The sequence below is a fragment of the Canis lupus genome, chromosome 14 (assembly GCF_003254725.2).
Source record: "Canis lupus dingo isolate Sandy chromosome 14, ASM325472v2, whole genome shotgun sequence".
Lineage (NCBI taxonomy): Eukaryota > Metazoa > Chordata > Mammalia > Carnivora > Canidae > Canis > Canis lupus.
The window spans coordinates 8,155,661-8,174,712 of NC_064256.1; the positions used below are offsets into that span (position 1 = coordinate 8,155,661).

Below are 19,052 nucleotides of genomic sequence, written 5' to 3' on the forward strand. Positions count from 1 at the left end.
GACATTGGTGGTGGGGATCAACATATATATTTCCAAAATCAAATGTTCAGTACTGCAACGCCATACCAAAACCCACTGGCAGCTCCATGAAGGTTGGCCTTTAGTCCTGCTCACTGCTGTGTCCCTGGAACACAGTTTATGTTCAATAAATAACCTGTCAGAAAGTGGGAAGAGAACCGGGGAAGGAAGGAGACAGGTTCTGCTAGATTCATTCCATGGAGAGGCACTTGTGTAGTTGCCCTTTGTAGCTTCTCAACTTGGTCAATCAGGCAATCCATCTTTGGCCACAAAACCAAGAGGTACTTGTTAGTGAATTTGATAAAGTCAATCCAATTTCCTAAACCTAACCTGTTGTCAATTTTTACATATTGCCTCAGAATAATCTAATTAAAAATAAGGAACAACATTTACTGTTTAAATTTTCTTTCCTTTCCTCTCTCCTTCCCTATGGTGGAGGAGGAACAGTGAAAAGGCTAAGATAAGAGTAGCAGCAGGAGAGTGCAGAGAAGGAAGTGATAATTGCCAAATTGGATAAGCAGCCTCTGAATAAATGAAAATTAACAAGACTTGCTTTCCAATAGCTTCAAATCTAAGTGAAAAGGATTCACTGATGGTAAAAGGAAAAAAAAATCATTTGATTCAAAGCATTTAAAACTTTTCCTTGATTCCTTTTACTATCCCCCAAACTATCATTGTGACAGTAAATTGAATAAAGGGCAGATTGAGAGAGTTAAGGGAGATTAAATGAGCAATCCACGTAAAAGCACTGAGCACATGCGCTGGTTCACAGCCACACAGAAGAAAGGTTTATTTCTTAGAGGGAAATAGGAGAGAAAAAAGTTAAGGGGCAGGAAAAAGAAAAGTAACTGGGATAAATAAGAGGAAATGGGACTGAAACTATAAGAGATCGGAAGAGGAATCCCTGAATGAGAAGCGTGCGTGGGTGGTCAAGCTGCAGAGAGGAAAAGTTCACCGAGGAGGAAGAGAACATTCTAGCACATGGCCCTCTGCTCTCATCAGCAGACCTCAGTGGCAGAGAGGAAACTCCTAAGTAACTCAATCACTTTTACCACAAATGCTTTCTTCTCTTTTAACTGTATGCTCCTCTTACTTGTGTTATAATCAGCCATTCTAGGAAAAAAAGTCAAGTCTGTATTGATAAAGATGTTTTACAGGCATTCTATGTAAATAAAAATGTCCTAGTTAATTACTGGCCTCAAAATATTGGGTATCTGACACTTTTAATTTTGATAAGCAACTTCACAAAAAAATCTGGACTGTTGTAGACTGTCATGTCAAAAATGAATTAGGAACATGGAAAACTAAAGCAAAGAGCCATAAAATCTAACATAGCTGTTTTCCTTAGTGTATGATGGATCAGCTCAGGAATCTCCAGAGTCTGCAAAGGCTACAGGTCTGAAAAATACAGGAAAGCTAAGAGTTCTTAATTTTTTGCCTAGAGCTAATAGTTTCTAAGTGAAGTTTGCTTCTCCCGTTCCCTGAGCTTGCTCCATCAATTTGCACCCTCTGTGGCTGATGCCGGCGCTTTGGAAATCAGTGATGATCTCTACTTATGTACAGTCCTGGTTCCTGGAGGCAGAATATACTCTCAAGAGAATCTTACAAATGCATGTTGGTGCCACAAATACAACTATAGAACAAAAATCCATGAGTACCTTGGAAATGTATTCAACAGAAAGCTGCTGTACGATTAACCTATATCTAAGACTATGCATCACCTTCTTGCTCCCTATATTCCACTGAAGAAGGCATGGCTTCAGAAGCAGGGCAAAGTTTCCACTTACTCAATACATACTTACTGAGTGCCTACTATGAACTAGGGGCTGTGCTGAATAAGCACTGGGGGCACAACATAGGCAACATGAAGACAAAGGGAACTTAGCAGCTACTGCAGAAGGCTTACGTACAAAATAAAAGCAAGCATAAGGTAGAACCTTGGGAATCTGTGGGAGGGAAGGGCTTACTCTATCTAGTCCAGGAGCCAGCAAAGTTCTCTGGGAAAAAATGAGAAGTGGAGAAGTGAAGGATGAAAGAAGCTAGCTACGCTTCAATGTGGCAAAAGTGGATTTTCCAACATGCAGGGCCAAGTAAGTCCAAATAAGAACTAAAACATCATCCTCTCTTAGAGAAAGTAGGACCCCCCACTCACCCCATAATACAAGAGAATACCTGGGGTTATTTGAGGTTCCCACACTCACTACAGAAGGGACCAGGATGTGTGAAAGGCCTCATGATCTTGGGCATGCTTTTCAACCAATTCAGCTCCCCATTTCCATTTTCTACTTTAAATCATCACATTCTGTCCTAAACAAATATGCTTTAATCCCTAGAAAGCCTCTGCAGACACAGAATCTATTTTCAGAGTGTGTAACCTTGTACGTCTGAGATTGAATTGGCAACTACCATTGCTACTGAAGACAATGCCTGGGGACCCTTCATGGAGGGCTAACTTCCCCACTTTGCTGTTCTATATAGAAGACTTGAGTACAGGTATCAAGGTAGGAAACATCCATTCCAGCTCCAGAAGATGGGCTGAGGCAGAATACACTCTCAAGAGAATCTTACAAACGCATGTTGGTGCCATAAACACAACTAAGAACAAAAATCCATGACTATCTTGGAAATGATATTTAGACCTCAGTGACAGACCAGCTTAGGATGCTGTGCTAGGGGCCCCACATCTCTGAACAAGCAAGGGCTACTGTGAGTGGGAGGGAACACATCATTAAGACCATAGTCTGAGGTACATGGTTGAGAAAGAAAGCCAAGTAGGGCATTGGTTCAAATACAGCACTCCCCTAAAATATAAGGATGAGGCCTCCCCAGGTGGCATTTCCAAGAACAGAATTCAAATCATGCATCAAGTATGGGTCAACATGGCCACTTAAGGTTTTGCTGGTCACTGGATAAGAAGAGCCTCACATGAATGATTTGCTGATCACCCTTTCTTTCTTTCTTTCTTTCTTTCTTTCTTTCTTTCTTTCTTTTTCTTTCTTTCTTTCTTTCTTTCTTTCTTTCTTTCTTTCTTTCTTTCTTTCTTTCTAAGGACTTTATTTATTCGTGAGACACACACACACACACACACACACACAGAGAGAGAGAGAGAGAGAGAGGCAGAGACACAGGCAGAGGGAGAAGTAGGCTCCATGCAGGGAGCCTGATGTGGAACTCATCCCAATCCCGGGTCTCCAGGATCACACACTGGACTGAAGGTGGTGCTAAACCGCTGGGCCACCCAGGCTGCCCTCATCCCTACCTCTTTATTTTATTTTTTTTATCCCTACCTCTTTAAATGGGGAAAAGAGAGTTTCAAATATCTAGGCAGTGGAGAGCCTAAACTCAAGACTAGATGGGGGGCTCCAAAACTTGTTCTCTTAGCCACTAAGGCTTGGTGTGTACAACGGTATTTCATAATTTCTGAGTCTAAGAGAAAACAAAATAGGAAGACAACCTAAAGTGTGTCCCTTCAGGAGTGGTCTGCAAATTAGCAGCAATGACATCACCTGGAACCACGTTAGAAATGTAGAATCTCTAGCCCACTCTAGACCTACAGAACAGGTAATGAGAAGCACCATACTAGAACTCACTGGGAGTGATGGGCTTTCAAGCCCTACCTGGAAGTGCCAGGGCACAATGCTGTGACTTTGAGGCCACACCACAGCCCACAGCAACGAGTGGTGAGAAACCTACCAGTTTCCATTGGGTCCTGAGGACTCCAGGCTCTCCCTTAAAGCTCCTGCTCTAAACTGCAATCAAGAATTTCCACTCCAGAAGAACAATCTTCTTTCAAATGCAGGGAGAGGAGGAGGAGAGGAGTGAGTTGAGAGGGAAGGGGAGGGATAACTAAGTTATTTTCTATTCAGCATAAAACCAGACCCACCAAATAACAAGGGAAAGAAAAAACAAAGTGGTAGAGCACTAAACACAGCTGGTGATTAGTGCTGACAAAGGCTGAGGAAGCACCTTTTCCCTTCACCCTGAGGAGGGGAGGGAGCTGAAAAGAAAGGAAAGAAGCTGGTTTGGAACCAGAATTTCTTTCTCAGATCAAGTACAAAACAAGGAAAGAGGATTTCTGAACTACCTGAGTGTTTTTCTATTTATTTTCCCTTTAAATTCAAGATTCCACACACAAGCACATGCTATAGATGAGATGCTTTTTTTGCCTCAAAAAAACAAAACAAGAACAAAAAGAACCCACAGTTTTTTGTTCTTAAATGTTGCTGGGAGAGTGATTCAGTTTCGAATGTAATAGTTAAGGTTGCAAGCTTACTTTCTCACTGCGTACACACATCTCATCTCCTTCCAAACATTAAGAGATTAAAATCCACCTCCTCCAAACGTGGCTCATTAAAGGCAATCTTCCTGCTAAGTATTGAACTTGAACTGCTGTGAAGCTCAATGCAAATAAAGGTCAAACTATTTTACTTCCTTCTTAAACATTTAGGGAAAACAAACTTCCACAAGGGCAGGAGGTTGAAGAACTGAATGATCACTGAGAAGTTACCATTCAAAGTGATTCAAGAAAGAAGAGTTCCATTTATTTGCCAGCTCCACATCTTATCACCCCCCCTATTTCTTCACATTTGCATTGTTCATGTAAAATGAGTCAGGGAATGCAAAAGTTAAGGTTTCCACATAGCAACTGTTAACAATCCCACATGGTACATACGCAGTATTGGCAATTGCTAATTGGGTTGCTGCTAAAGGTGAATCCTTAATATACCTCACGTGTGAAGTGGGCGAACCAGCATGTCAACAGAATTTTAAGCTTGTTTCTCAGCTTCTGTGTTTACATCTGTAGCTTTAAAAAAATGGGCACGTGAAGAAGAAAAACCAAATCCCAGATAAAGCCAATGCTTAACACAACACATCTAATTTCACCAAGAAGAGGAATAAGAACGTTAGACGCCCCAGATCCTACATGAACGCATGGAAGACATTTGAGCAAAGGGTGCATCTCAAACAAACAGCTTGCCTCCAGACTTCTCTCTGGTGCTATCCCAGAAGCCCCGTCCTCATCTCATTAGGGTCCTAATTGCTTTTCTGAGAACTTGATTGATGGCTTTAGTGTTAGCCTTTGGCTAGCTCACCTTTGAGCTCAGGATACTTTAAAACTGAGGTCTGTCATCCAATTAGAGCATTTATCTGATGAACAAAGAGAAGACACTGGCTGTCTTAGAAGTTCTCATCTCCTACTCGCACATATTACATTTATGTCAAGGTGAAAACTTTATCAACTCAATTTATTGGTCAGCTGACTTGATTTCAAACCCCAAACGTAAGAGTAAGGGGAAGGGCTCATAAGATTATGGCATTTTTAGGCCTTGAAAGAAGGTCAGCTGCCATTTAATATAATCCAAGGCGGGATCCCTGGGTGGCGCAGCGGTTTGGCGCCTGCCTTTGGCCCAGGGCGCGATCCTGGAGACCCGGGATCGAATCCCACATCGGGCTCCCTGCATGGAGCCTGCTTCTCCCTCTGCCTGTGTCTCTGCCTCTCTCTCTCTCTCTCTCTGTGACTATCATAAATAAATACAAATTAAAAAAAAAATTAAAAAAAAAAATCCAAGGCCACAGAGCTAGGACCATATCCTGGAGTTAACAATAGTGGGGCAGAACACATAAAAGTATAGGCCAATGGGAGTCAGAGAAGTGGGGGCAGACACCTGTGTGAACATTGTTTAAGGCCATAAAGTGCACAGTAAAGTCTGGATGAGAAATCAGGTCTTCCAATTCTTTGGTGAACTATTACCCATTTTCCTTTAAAGTATTTCAAATTCACCTTTCCCCTATTCTATTTCCATATAATTAGACTTATCTCAACTCTATTAAGCCGAATAATCTCCTGCTATACTGAAAGGTATGATCTCAATGAAGTCCCCTATAGGATCATGAAAAGCAGTGGGGGCAAAATGCTTGACTAAGATGTACAAATGCTAATAATGCTGGCATCATTATTGTGAAATTTCTTGCTGTTATAAAATCAAGACCATTCACCAATGAATGAAAAAAACAAATCCCAATGAAGTTGAAAGAGACACAAGCAATAGGACGAGTACACATACTAACACAGTTTTCATTTCAGTGAAAATTCAGGAAGACATTAAGACAGGGAGTGGATTCAGAAGAGCAAATATAAGAATGTACAAAGTTGAAAGCAAAGAGAAAAAAGACTTTTAAAATTCTGTGCCATGAAACATGAGATTAAGCAGTCAAGGTCCCTCAATAGTTGTCATCATGCTTTTTAGCTGGCACGTGGGGAAGTATCAACCTTGAGATTCCTTTCTGTGGTGTTCTGTAGCTTGCAGCAGCTTACAACTCAAATAAATGTAGTCTTCACCAAGACATCACTGATATTCACAGAGCACCTTTAAAAAACAGAACCCCCCCCAAAAAAAACAGAACCCCAACATAAATGGAGGTAGGCGTACGTGGAGGAATCATTTTGCTTTATTCTGATCCCTTACTTACTGAAATCTTAAAGGAAGTAAGACTAAGACTATAAAGCCCCTATCATTTCTAGGGGCAGCATGAAAAATTCAGGACAACAAGCATGCAGAGATACCAAGGTGTGCTCGCTCCCAATGGCTTACAGATGGAGCTCTAACTACCTCACAGAAGTGCTGCTTCCAGGTCCTCTCACCCATGGAGACAGCAGAACCTGACAGGGGCCCCAAAGTTGTTATAATGAGATCTTCTGAACCAAAAAGATCCACTGGACACTAGGCCTGAACTTTGAACACTTGAAAATAAATGGCAAAGCCAAGATGTATAACTGCTGCAGCCCATCTTCCAAACATGATGTTTCATGGTTGTCACAAGAGAGTAAGTAAGGTGACTACACAAACTTTTTAAGTATGTTCTGTATGGAAGAAATTATTATACAATATGAGAGGCAATCTGGCAAAAATCTTCTGATTCTAAAAATACATTGATAGCAAATGGGGCAATATGTAAATTCAGTAAAGGTAACTTCAAGATCTCTGTACTACGGTTTAATTTTTCTATGAACTTGAAATTATACCAAAATTATACCAAAGTTAAAGGAATTACTTTTTTCCCCTTTAAATCCCAACAACTTCTGGTGCTTAAATGTTGGCTATCCTGGGGCACTTAATCATGACACTGTGAAAGGTGCAGCAGGTCAGTCCAGGGAAACTCAGCAGGGGCAGTCCCCTCCAAGGAAAGCCCTTTGTTAGTCTACAACGTTAACATTCAACACCAGTTTCACGTATTAAGCTCTCAAAACTCTGCTACTCAAGGTAGTCAGTTTAACCGTTTCACCTCCAAATTAGAAAGGAGGGTTCCCTGATGGTCAGCAAATATTCTGTCCCTCTAACCTTTTCTAAGCTATGCTTAAGTATCACCAGGACTAGGCTTTATTAGTAAAGCAGCTGAATAATTTATAAGCGTTGCACAGGACCCATTAGAAGTGCCAGAGCAGTAATAACTGGCTTAGGACTTTGCTTACTCAGGGCTAAAGTTTAATTTGTCCATAAATGCCCTAGCTCATAAACCCATCCCACAGGTCTGACCTGCCTGCTCTTCCACAATCACATGTCCCAGCCATGCTCTCATCTTAGATGTGTTCTTATCAGTGTCATCTGGAGGGCCAAAAAAATTCAAACTCCAACAGCAGCTAAAATCTCATACCCTCATTACTACATTTCCTAAATAGGGACACTTCCAATGTCCCCTTAACCTTTCTTTGGGTCATCCCCAAAGGCTTGATTCCTGGCCAAGAAGAGAACATAGGCAGATGCAACAAAAGGAGGGAAGACTGGAGAAAAAAAAGATTAAGACCTTGGGAACAGTATGTTCAATATCCATTTGGGCACTGCATTCTAAATGACAGGACATACAACATGATCAAGAACATGTGCACTACTTATTTAGGAAGTTAATTACCTTTTCTAAGCCTCAGTTTTCTCATTTGTGAAATGGGGACTATAATGATATCCACTTATTAGGGCTGTGGTAAGAATTAAATGAGCTAATCCACAGCATAAATATCCATTAAGTTAAACCTATTGAGATTCAGTCCTACAACGAACCCTAGAGAAATCTAATCCACTCCCTCAACTCAGTGCACAAACCCAAGGCCCAGAGACGCTATGTGACTTATTCAAGGTTAAATGACTTTGGGGACAGTTCTAAGTCTTAATTCAGTTCTCCAGACCCAGTTTGGTACTGTTTGCTATTTTAGGGCTGCTGTGGCTCTAGTACTCATTCTCTACAGGAACAGAGTTATTCTGTTTTCTGAATTTTAAGATCAGCTAATATAAGGGGCACCTGGGTGGCTCAGTTGGTTAAATGTCTGCCTTTAGCTCAGTTCACGATCCCAGGACCAGCCCTACATCAGGCTCCCTGCTTCTTCCTCTTCCTCTTCCCCAGGGTGTGCATAGCTCTCTCTCTCTCAAATAAATAAATCTTTTAAACAAACAAACAGGGATCCCTGGGTGGTGCAGCGGTTTGGCGCCTGCTTTTGGCCCAGGGCGCGATTCTGGAGACCCGGGATCGAATCCCACGTCGGGCTCCTGGAGCATGGAGCCTGCTTCTCCCTCTGCCTATGTCTCTGCCTCTCTCTCTCTCTCTCTCTCTGACTATCATAAATAAATAAATAAATAAAAAATTAAACAAACAAACAAAAATAAGTTAGTAAGTGTCAGCCCAGAAACTTCAGTGTTTGTTCATTCATTCACTCAAGAACTCTCTACTGAATGCTAACTCTGAGTCAGGCGATATTTTAGGGGATGTTATAGGGCTTCAGCACCTACAACACAGACAAGGTCCCTGCCCTCAAGTATCCTGCAATCTGGAGATGCAGTAAGTCAACAAAAAAAGCAGATGAATAAACCAAGTAATTCCAGATAACGGCAAGTGCTATAAAGGAAATAAAAAGGTGATATGAGAAAGCAAGTGGCAGTTGGGAGGGCAGAATTCTCTTCTGGAGGCCTTCTGTGCTGATTTCTTTGCAGTTTAATCTCTAGGAAGATGACATTCTAACATCGGTTTTAGCATATGCATATATGAATATGCATAAGTACATGTGATAAGAAATTAGACAAAGTGGCATCAACCTCTAAAAATTTCACTCTGGGGCAATCATATCAGAAATAAACACACTAGCCATTACAACTTTAACATAATAAACCTTTTCTGGTCTTCTGTCTTACCTCCCTGGCTATTCCATCCAGTGCAGATAGGCGGGTTAAGACAAAAGGACACTAGGATAATCAAAGTTCACATCACTTTCTTTTAGGTGAAGTGCATTTCTCTTACCCTCTGGAGGTTAGATGCGTAGCCCCTGGCATTTATGCTATGGTGCCATGAAATTCCTGCCCCAAGAACCAGTTCAGGGGATCAAAGAGCTATTATTAAGGTCTCAGTTTAGGCCAACTAAGGGAGGGAATGGCAGTAGAGGCAGGCCACTCACCCCTTCATTCAGCCGCCCTCCTCCACAACGGGACCATTGAGCAGGCGCCACAATGGATGGCTGAGAAGAAAAGTCCGAAGGAAATCATACAGAGTCCCCTCGCACAGACTCGGTCATTCATCACTAGGCAAGTGCCAATATCTGGGAACAGCAATCTCAATTTCTGCAAATCCTCCAACCTGCAACAGCTGCTAGTGACTCTGGTGGGCGGCTTTGCTGCTTACGCGAATTTCCAATACCAAGCCCTGGACCGGATCCAAGTCGACATTACTTAGGTTAGAGACACTCTGGCTGCAGAGAGCAGCAACAATGGACTTCACAGCTTATAAAGCAGCTTACAAAGGGCTCCCGTGTATTTCAAAAAGCACTTCAGATAGCTGGTGAGAGAGGCTATCTTGCACAAACGCATTCAAGCAGTTTATTCCTAACCCACTTAATTCAAGGTTTCTGTCAGAAGCCAACGACATAGTGGAGGAAGGTGCAGAAGCGTGAGAGGGCTGGATGGCTGGGCAGCTAGGGGAATGCAGGCAGCCCCAGCCCTCCCCTCCAGAGCACCAGCTCAGCAGGACTGGGAGTGTGACAGCAGCAATCAGCCCTCCACCTGGATAACACAGGCAATGAAAACATGGAAGACAGTGTGTGGGATTCCTCGGTTCTTTAGTGAGCTGTTAGTCTCCACTGCTTCCATCAGTATCATTCAGGGGGGCATTTGTAAATGAAGAGTATGAATGCCCTCTAGATGCCTGCCACCACACAACCAAATACACCTTCATCTGACAGCACAGGTGACTCCAGTCTTAGCACTCCCAAGTCTCTAGGGATCCACTCATCTCTTCCATGCTATCTGTGCACACCCTGTTGGGCACAGCTTAAATAAGTTCATAGAAAACAATTTTGCCAGGTAAAAGTCACAGAGACCGAAAGAAGCTAAAGACTAGAAGAAAACACTGAGGCCCGAAGGCCCATGGATTTGGAGCCTGGAGCTCACAGAAGCCACTCAGGTACAGAGCAAATAATGAGCGTGCCGAACAGGAACCATCTCTATGGAAGAAAAGGGATATAGAGTAGGTAAGAATTTTTTGTTAATTTTGTCTTATCTGTGAACTTTTCAAAAGAACTTCACAAGTGCTTTCGTTTTTGGAAAAGTTGTGAAGAAGACCATCCCTGAACATGTTTAAATGGAAAAACCCCTCACAGGACTATGGGCCCCTCACAAGACAACAGAGCCCATTTGGAGATCTGTGGGTTTCTTGGAAAATACTGCATCAGCAGATATCCAGGTAAGAAATCATTACAAGATTGATTAACAGAATCCAAGAAGATATACAGAGCTATATTAAGTGTGAGGTATGATTTGGAACTGGAAAAAAAAATTACTAACTTCCCAGCACTCATTCTAATGGGTAAGACCTATTTGCTAAGGGAATAAAGAGGGATGAATATGAGGGCACGTGGGTGGCTCAGTGGTTGAACATCTGCCTTTAGCTCAGGTCATGATCCCTGGGTCCTGGCATCAAGTCCCGAATTGGGCTCTCCACTCAGCAGGGGAGCCTGCTTCTCCCTCTCTCTCAAATAAATACATTTTTTAAAAAAGTGAATATGATATGGCAATGTTCACTATGAGGCCAGTCTCATAGTATGAAATGGGTCAACATGAGAGTAGGTTTAAAATGCTATTATAATGTGATGTGGTGATTGCAGTATCTTGACCACAAGAACCAAAACAGAAATGTCCAGCCATGGGTCATGGACCTGTGAGTAGAGCCTTCCTAGGCTTAGTGCACCCAAATTAGCCTAAGCTAGTGTTTTGATGGTTTTTAGCAGCAGATTAGGGAGGGGCAGAGCTACAGCAGTTAGGTCTGTGATCATGCCACTGTGCTGTTTTCTCTGTGATCTTCAGTTTTGGTTCTCTTGAGTTCTATTGCAGGGACCTTTCCATTTGGTGAAATTCGACTTTTAAAACATAAAAAATCCAGGAAGTCACACTGGAAGTTGTGCATTCTGGGTAAGCAAAGTTTGGTTCTGGTAATCAAGATGAAGTCACCATCTGCCAAGAGCAATAGTTCCCCCAAGAGGACTGACTGAACTTTTACTGAAGCAGGTCACCTCTAACCCAGTCTCATGAATGCTGATATTATATATCTATATATGACGTCCTGTACGTGCGCTTCTTCCTCTCAAAAGGAAGGCACACAGTTTCCCAATCTTCCCCATGCAAGTGTCATTCAGTAACAGGTTTAACAAATAATCACCGACGAATCAACAATAAAAAAGAGGGATGGGAGCATGAATACCAGCAAGAACAAGTACCCTTTACCATGTCTTCCCACCCACCAAACTGTGGAGGAGAAAATTCCCTCCTTTCGAATCAAAGCACACTGCTTACCAGGAGCACAACGCAAAAGGGAAAGATGGCCACTCTACGCAATATGCCTATTTTGATACAAATAGCACTTCCCAATCAGAGCACTCACAAATAGGTCTAAACTTGGAACAGAATAAAAAAAAATCCCTATCAAACAATGAGAATCAAGAGTGAAAAAGAAACAGTTTGCTGAAAGAGAGACGAAAATATATCAGGGCCCTAGAGGAGTTATTTCTGAATTCCCTGCACATACGACATCATTCATGAAGAAGGCAATGGTACAAATATAGCATAAATGTCGTCTGCTCTAGCTTGTAATTTAAAATGCAAATGCTAATGAGCGAACTGGTATATCAGTGGAGTTAATAACCGCATGCCTAGCACAGGGGTTGCATCCAAAACACACACAGAGAAGAGACAGACACCATGTTCCAATTTAAAAATAAAAACACCCAAATTAACCCTAGAAAAATCACTAGCAGATGTACAAGCTCAGGAAAAGGAGGCACACCAGGGCAGGGAAATGGGAACTTCTCCACCCGTTGTAGACTAAGTAGTCAATTTAAATAACTTCCTACATATAGTGAAGGTAAGTATGGGAGTTACTAGGGTTTATTCAGGACTACTATTGTAAAACACAAGTATAATAAGGAAAAATTACAGGGAATCCAGAAAGCTTAAAGTTTCTTCAAAGCCCACTTGGAAGCCCATAAACCAACCTTGAAGGGAGCCGTATGTCCAAAAATCAAAGGCCACAGAAGAGAGATACAGACCTCATTTATTTTAACATAGGGAAAGAGCGGTTAAAAAACAAAAAACAAAACAACAAAAAACCCCAAACCTAACAAGTCTATATTAATGTGGTAATTTAAATAAATGGGTAAAAGCTCTGATGATTTAAAAAAATAAAAAATAACAGAATGCAATTGTGTCTCAGACGCCTTCGAGATCTGAAAAGAACTTCTATGAATTGTTCTTCCTCCTACAAGTTCTGTGTTTGGCAGCTCTACATGAGAATCTGAGACCAATCCCATGGTACCAAGACTGAGCGCAGCCTCAAGACTGAGGCTTCCTTGGAGCCCCTCAGGCAGGAGGCATGAGGACATGCAACATGTGGCCAGTGCTTTTATCCAGTTCTTTGAGTAAAAACCTGTGGTGTTTGCTCGGGCAACAGGAGGGTGTGCTAGGATCAGTTGCCGATAGCTGGGCACCTAGAATGTTCTAATTCTCGTGTTAGTGCCATTCACTGAAATTTTATACAAAGGGCCAGGCTTAGACTGGCATAGCCAGCCCTCAGGAAAATTTTCTGAAAGGAATCCAAGGTGAGCGATGATCTAGAGTTTGGGGGCCAAGATAGTTTTTCATGATGAGGAACTCTTTTTTTAAACCCAGTCATATCTCTGCTTGAAAGGGGGATGTGAGAGGTGGTTCCCATAGCAACTAGGATTAAGTCTTATAGGCAGTCTGCACTGTTCACCCTGGGGCTGCCCATTACCAGATTTCAAAGCATTTCCCTTTAATTTCAAATTACCACACCATTTATACTCCGTCTCCTGCATCCAGGTCCTGCCATTTTCTACTATTAGGCTGGCCAAATAGACACCCCACAGGGCAGGGGTAGTGGTGAGTAGCCCAATTCTGGATGCTGCTGCTTGCCACCACTACTACTAAATGGTTGCTGACAAATGCCAACAGGCTGACAAGATGACAGTGAAAAATCCACACTAAAATGTATTTTTCTGGGAAAGCCACAAGGATGGAATTAGAAGTGAGGTATTTGGGCACAACCAGGGATAGGTGCTAGTACTGGAAACACTCCAGCAGAGAGCAGCGATCTGACTTTTGTAAGCTTCCTATTCCCTACCCGCCATGCCCACGAGGTAGAAGGCAGCCTCGATAACTTTTAACAGACTCAGAAAGAGCCATCCAGTGGGAGGGGAGGAGAAGGAATAGAAGAGGAAGCTTCCCAGGGGAAAAGCTCCCAGGTCTGATCATTCTGTGCCACTCTACTGGCTCTTATTGGCTCTGTATGGAATAGGCCTGATTCCTATTAGGAATATTTTTGCCTTTGTCTCAACTAAAAAACCAACCAACCAACCAACCAACCCTCAAACATCAAGAGTAAAAAGCAATAGAAGGCAGGAGTCCGAGGATTTGGAAGGAAAGGATTCTTTTTTCTTAATTTTGACCCATCCATCCAGAGGGAATGAATGGGCCCATCCTCTAACAGCTGAGGAGAAATCAACAACTTTCTTTTCTTGGCATAGAAAACCCTACTGAAATGGTAAGAGCTGAGCATTCCCATTAGGAGGCTGTACCACCCTCAGCAGTCTGACGGGCTCCACAAAAGGTGGTGCCACTGCTAACATGCTTCCCTTCAGTTGCAGGTCTCTAGACAGGCTGGCACAGAACTGCTAGGTGAGCCTTGCTGTCTCCATCATCTCTAGGGTCCCAGCATCAGACCAAGATGCAGGCTGGTCTGATAGAAATAATTAACCAGGAAGCAGGAATTCGTCTTAAAATGTTTTTAGCTCCAAGGTCTGTGACTGCCATTAAACCATGATGAACAAATCTTATTTTTATTGATGTCTTCATTACTCTGACTCAAAAACCAAACCAAACCAAATGGCTACTGGGCAGATAATATCCCTGCCCTTGGACCTGGAAATATTCCATTATGTCCTGAGAGTCTCCTTTGATTCCTACTACTGGTCTTCAGGTCATGGCATTTTTAGGTCTCTTACCATCCCAGTCACTCTCCTCTGATCCTTCTGCAATTTGCTAATGTCCTCCCTAAAAGGGTGGTCCTCAGAAGATCACACCCCAGGCCTGCTCTGATCTGGGCTAGACCAGCATTCATTTCCACCCTTCTCCAGATGGTTGTACTGTTGGGTTATAAACTAGGATCGCTTTAGCCTTTTTGCCAGTTATCTCAATATAGGTTATTGTTTTATAAAAATTGGAGTTGTTTTCATTTATATGGTTTTTAAGGCATGTTTCTCTTACTCTTAGCTTTCTTACAGAGGATTTATTTTTCCCCTTCATGTCTATACATTCTTTACCTCAGTAGACACAACTACTTTGCTTGAAGCCTAGAACTTATGTTCCTAAATTCCTAGCATAGTGCCAGTGGAAATAAATTATTAAACAGCCATGTCATTGAATGACCCACAAACATGATGAGGATCATTCTGGGGATGATTCACAATCTAAAGACAGGAGATAATTAGGCTATCTTTGTAGGCCTGCACTTTTATCCACGTGACATGACAGGGGTGGTGGTATGGTATGCATGCAAAGATGGCAGTGGAGGGCAGGGCACTGAATGCTCAATGGCAGGCGAGCAGAGAAGGAGATTTACAGAGAGAGGAAAATGATTGATGAATACATCCATTTCTTTTAGACTACTCTTCCTGAGAACTAATGATATAGGCTAAGTTATTTTGCCTAGATGAATCACACCTAGCCTGCCAAAAGAAAATGTTCCTGATCTTGGATGCTCAAATGCCACCTCCCTTGTGAGGTCTTTGCCATTCCCCAATTAATTGTACTTTCTTCTGCATTTTCATGGTATGTTGCTCATAGTTTTCATAACTCCTTTTAAGTTCTTTGTTCAAGTTATTCATATGGCTGTCTACACTGCTAGGCTAAAAGCTATTCAAGAAAGCAGGAACTATCATATTAATTTATGCATCACCCAAAATCTATCTATCAAAGACTGCTTTCTCTTATAGTGGGCTTGCATAATCTTGGCTTCATTTAAAAAGGGTCCCCAACTTGTTTATCGTGTTAATGCTTTCCTAACGGGTGATCCTCCAGGACCTTCTGTCATGAATGTAATTCATACAATGGTATCTTTAAAAGTGAAGAACTAGAGCAGCTCCATAAAAGTCTCCTGTCAAGCTGCCCATTTCTGGTAATGGGACCCAACTGAAAGCAAGTAGGTGGTGGAGACAGAATCAAACTGGCAAATCCCAAGAGAAAGAATACCCCACTTTGCAAATACCCATTAAGTTGCAATTCAATTAAAGCATCTGAAAGGAATTCATAAGTATCAGCAGACCCTGTAATTGCTTAATTAAGGATAGAAACCCAGCAAACACAACCATATAACAGTCTGATTCATTAGCACCTCTGTGATAGCAGAATGGGATTTCTTACTTAAACATACATTGGCTTTAATTGTGTAATTTGGTTAGGCATTGGTAATCAATGGGGATCCACCATTTCTGGGGCCAGGAGATGGGAAGGATATTCCTGTTCACCTTCCCTCTCCTCTCTCATTAGAAGTTTTTGGTCTTTTGAAACAAGCAGTTGATATTCTAATAGGAATAGAATGGAGAAGAGGCGTTAAAAAGAAAGGAGGACATGAGATATTTTCCTCAAAGGCATTCAGGGTCGAAGGACACACAGCCGAACCTTCAGTTTATCCATCAGGTACCATCAAAATTTACCAAACCCTAGATACCTAGGGTTTCTCACTGCATCCCTTGTCATAATGCAGCTCCAGTGGGGAGTTGTAATCAAAGAGAGAGAGAGAGAGAAAAAATTGAAAAATGCCAAAGGGCAGGCAAAGGGAAGTCTCATTTTCTAGTCTTGTTTCATATGACTAGGTAACTGGTTAATTAAAAGTCACCTGCTGTGATCTACATGGGAACCCCCTGCCAGGTAGCTGTTGCCTCCTAGGTGACATCTACTCCCCCACACTCCAAACTTGCTTCAGTCCCCAATTCCACGTACATACTGCTGCCCTAGCTTTAGGAACATAGAAACGCAATTGGGGTCAGTGAGTTAACAGAAGACATCAAATACTTGATATGAGACTACTTAGATGACTGCACTGAAACCTTAAATTATTATTCTCTTCCAATTCAGGCAGCTGGTTCACAAACTTGATACCTGTTCTGCTTAGTCAACAGGACTACTTCCTGAACTATGCCCTTAGCATAACCCAGATACCCCAGAGCCAAGAAAGTAATTCAAAATAAGTAAATGTACTATCAAGGTCATAGCGATATGACACACACCAAATGCCCAATGGTGCTGTTAAATAAAAAATGTGAATCAAAGGCCAAGTGATATGCAAATATGTGCACCTCAGTATCCCTCTAGCCAAAAAACAAAAACATGAAACACGTGACAAATGAAAATAAGTGAAAAATAAAGATTGGGAGCAAACTGCTTTTGTTCTAATGGAAGGAAAAGCATGGGGCACACTAAATGCTAGATGAGGAAAAAGGGTGCTTTCAAACAAATGTGGACTGCCTGGGGATCCTGACTTCCCTGCAAACTCGGGACAAGACCTGGCTGTGATCACCTCCACGACTGAACGAAGTCTGCACAGCAGCAGTCAGAGGGACCATCAACAGTCTCTCTTCTGATGCTGTAAGATTACCTGCTCACCAACCAAACCTAAGCCAGGTGCTCAAAGGACTAGAGGGCAAGAGCCTTCAGGAGGTACTGACCTGTTAGCTCCAGCTGACTCTGGCCAGCCCCACCTGCTAGTCCATCTGACCAATCATTCCACATACAGGGGTGCAGGAACCGTGACAGAGAGGCCAGCTGGCTCACGCCAAATGCCACTCCCTATCAAGCTGTGGGGCCTTCTGCCCAAAAAAGGCCACGTAAAAATGCAAAGTGTCCACCCCACCTTGATGTCCAGAGGGCTCTGTGAAAGGCTGGGATTAATGAGAGCAGCACATATGGGATTGCTGAACAATTATCTTGACTTTCCCCTTGAGAATCACAGCCCAAACTCCCTCTTGGCTGCAGAGACATCATTTCCAGCAGAATGCCTTTTTTTTTTCCATGACGTAAAGCACATCCCACAGATACCTGCAAAGCTGTGCCATTCATCTCTCTGTCCAGGTGAATCACCCCACAATGTGAATGTTGTGTCTATGTCTACACTCACGTTCAGCGTTCCTTGTAGTTGGTCTCAGAAGACCAAGGGGCACTCCTCTAAGGATCCTCCCTCCACTCTGTTCCCCATCCATCTCATCCCTGCCGTCTTCTTTAGGTCACTGCTCTATCAATCTTTCCTTGCAGCCTTTCTTCGTTCTTCTTCTCAGCCTTCAGACCAGTGTTTCTCATGTTTCCTAGAATACTTTCTCACTCCGTCTTTTTAATATCCTCATTTGCCAAGAAGATTTTGTTGAGTTTTACATTCTGTAATGGTATTATGAAAACAATCGGTGTACTGAATAGCTTTTCCAACTACATGCCATGTTTTGCTCCAGTCTTGAGGAAGAATTACCAATATCAAAGTACTCAAGTTGTTGACACCCTTACAATGTTATTGTGACCCTTTAGCTTTCATTTTTATGCATTCCTTTTGCAATCTGTTAGAATTTTGTAATGAGCACTCTATTTTTGATTCTGTTCCTCATTTCCCATATTTACACCCTACTCGCCTGTAATCTGCCTTTAGCTGAATCAACTCTGATGAAATTGCACTGACAAAGGTCATTTGTGACTTTCTAATTGATAAATAATATAACACCACTTCATAGTTTTTAGACTTGACATTTTAGGTAAAATCTGACACTGCCGACTCCTTGGACTTCTTTCTTCTCTTGGCTTCCTGAATATTACTTGCAGTATTCTCAACCTAATCCTCTGACCACCAATCTGTTCCTAAAACTTCTTACTTTTGTGTTGATATCCCAGTCTGCCCAAACACTCAAGCCTTGGGCAAGTTACTTTCCCTCCTACACTCAATGTCATCCCCATTTCTGCCCAAAAAATCCAGTCATTCCCCTAATTATTTCCTCCTTAATACTTTTCCAACCTCTCCTCTTCTTCATTGCCAGATGTTAGGCCTCTACCTTTGTTTCTTAACTGCTTTCTCAGCCTCCAGCTGAGATAGGCACTGGTAATCAATGGGGATCCAATGTATTCACCAGAATACATTGGAAAGAAATAAAGAAAGAAATAAACTTTCTCAACACAAATGTGAACATGCTGCTCTCTTAATACCCTGAGTGACTCTGAGGGTCCACAATACATCCTGTATGCATTTCTAGCCTCATCCCACACCAACCCCTCACTCTTTATACTCCATCAATACAAAAGGGGGCACAGTTGGCTGGACACACTGTGTCCGGATATATCATACCTCTACACCTTAGTACATGCTGTTAACCTCAATTTAGAATGTTCCTCTCTACTTCCTTTTCCCCTCCTATCCTAACACTGAAAACTCTTATTTGTCCTTCAAAAGCAGCTCAGGTA

At 42.2% G+C, this 19,052-nt stretch overlaps 1 protein-coding gene across 2 annotated transcripts in view; it reads right to left on the reverse strand.

Annotated features, from left to right (window-relative positions):
- Positions 1-19,052, reverse strand: part of SND1 (staphylococcal nuclease and tudor domain containing 1) — a 420,776-nt gene that overhangs the window by 129,857 nt on the left and 271,867 nt on the right. The window lies entirely within an intron of this gene.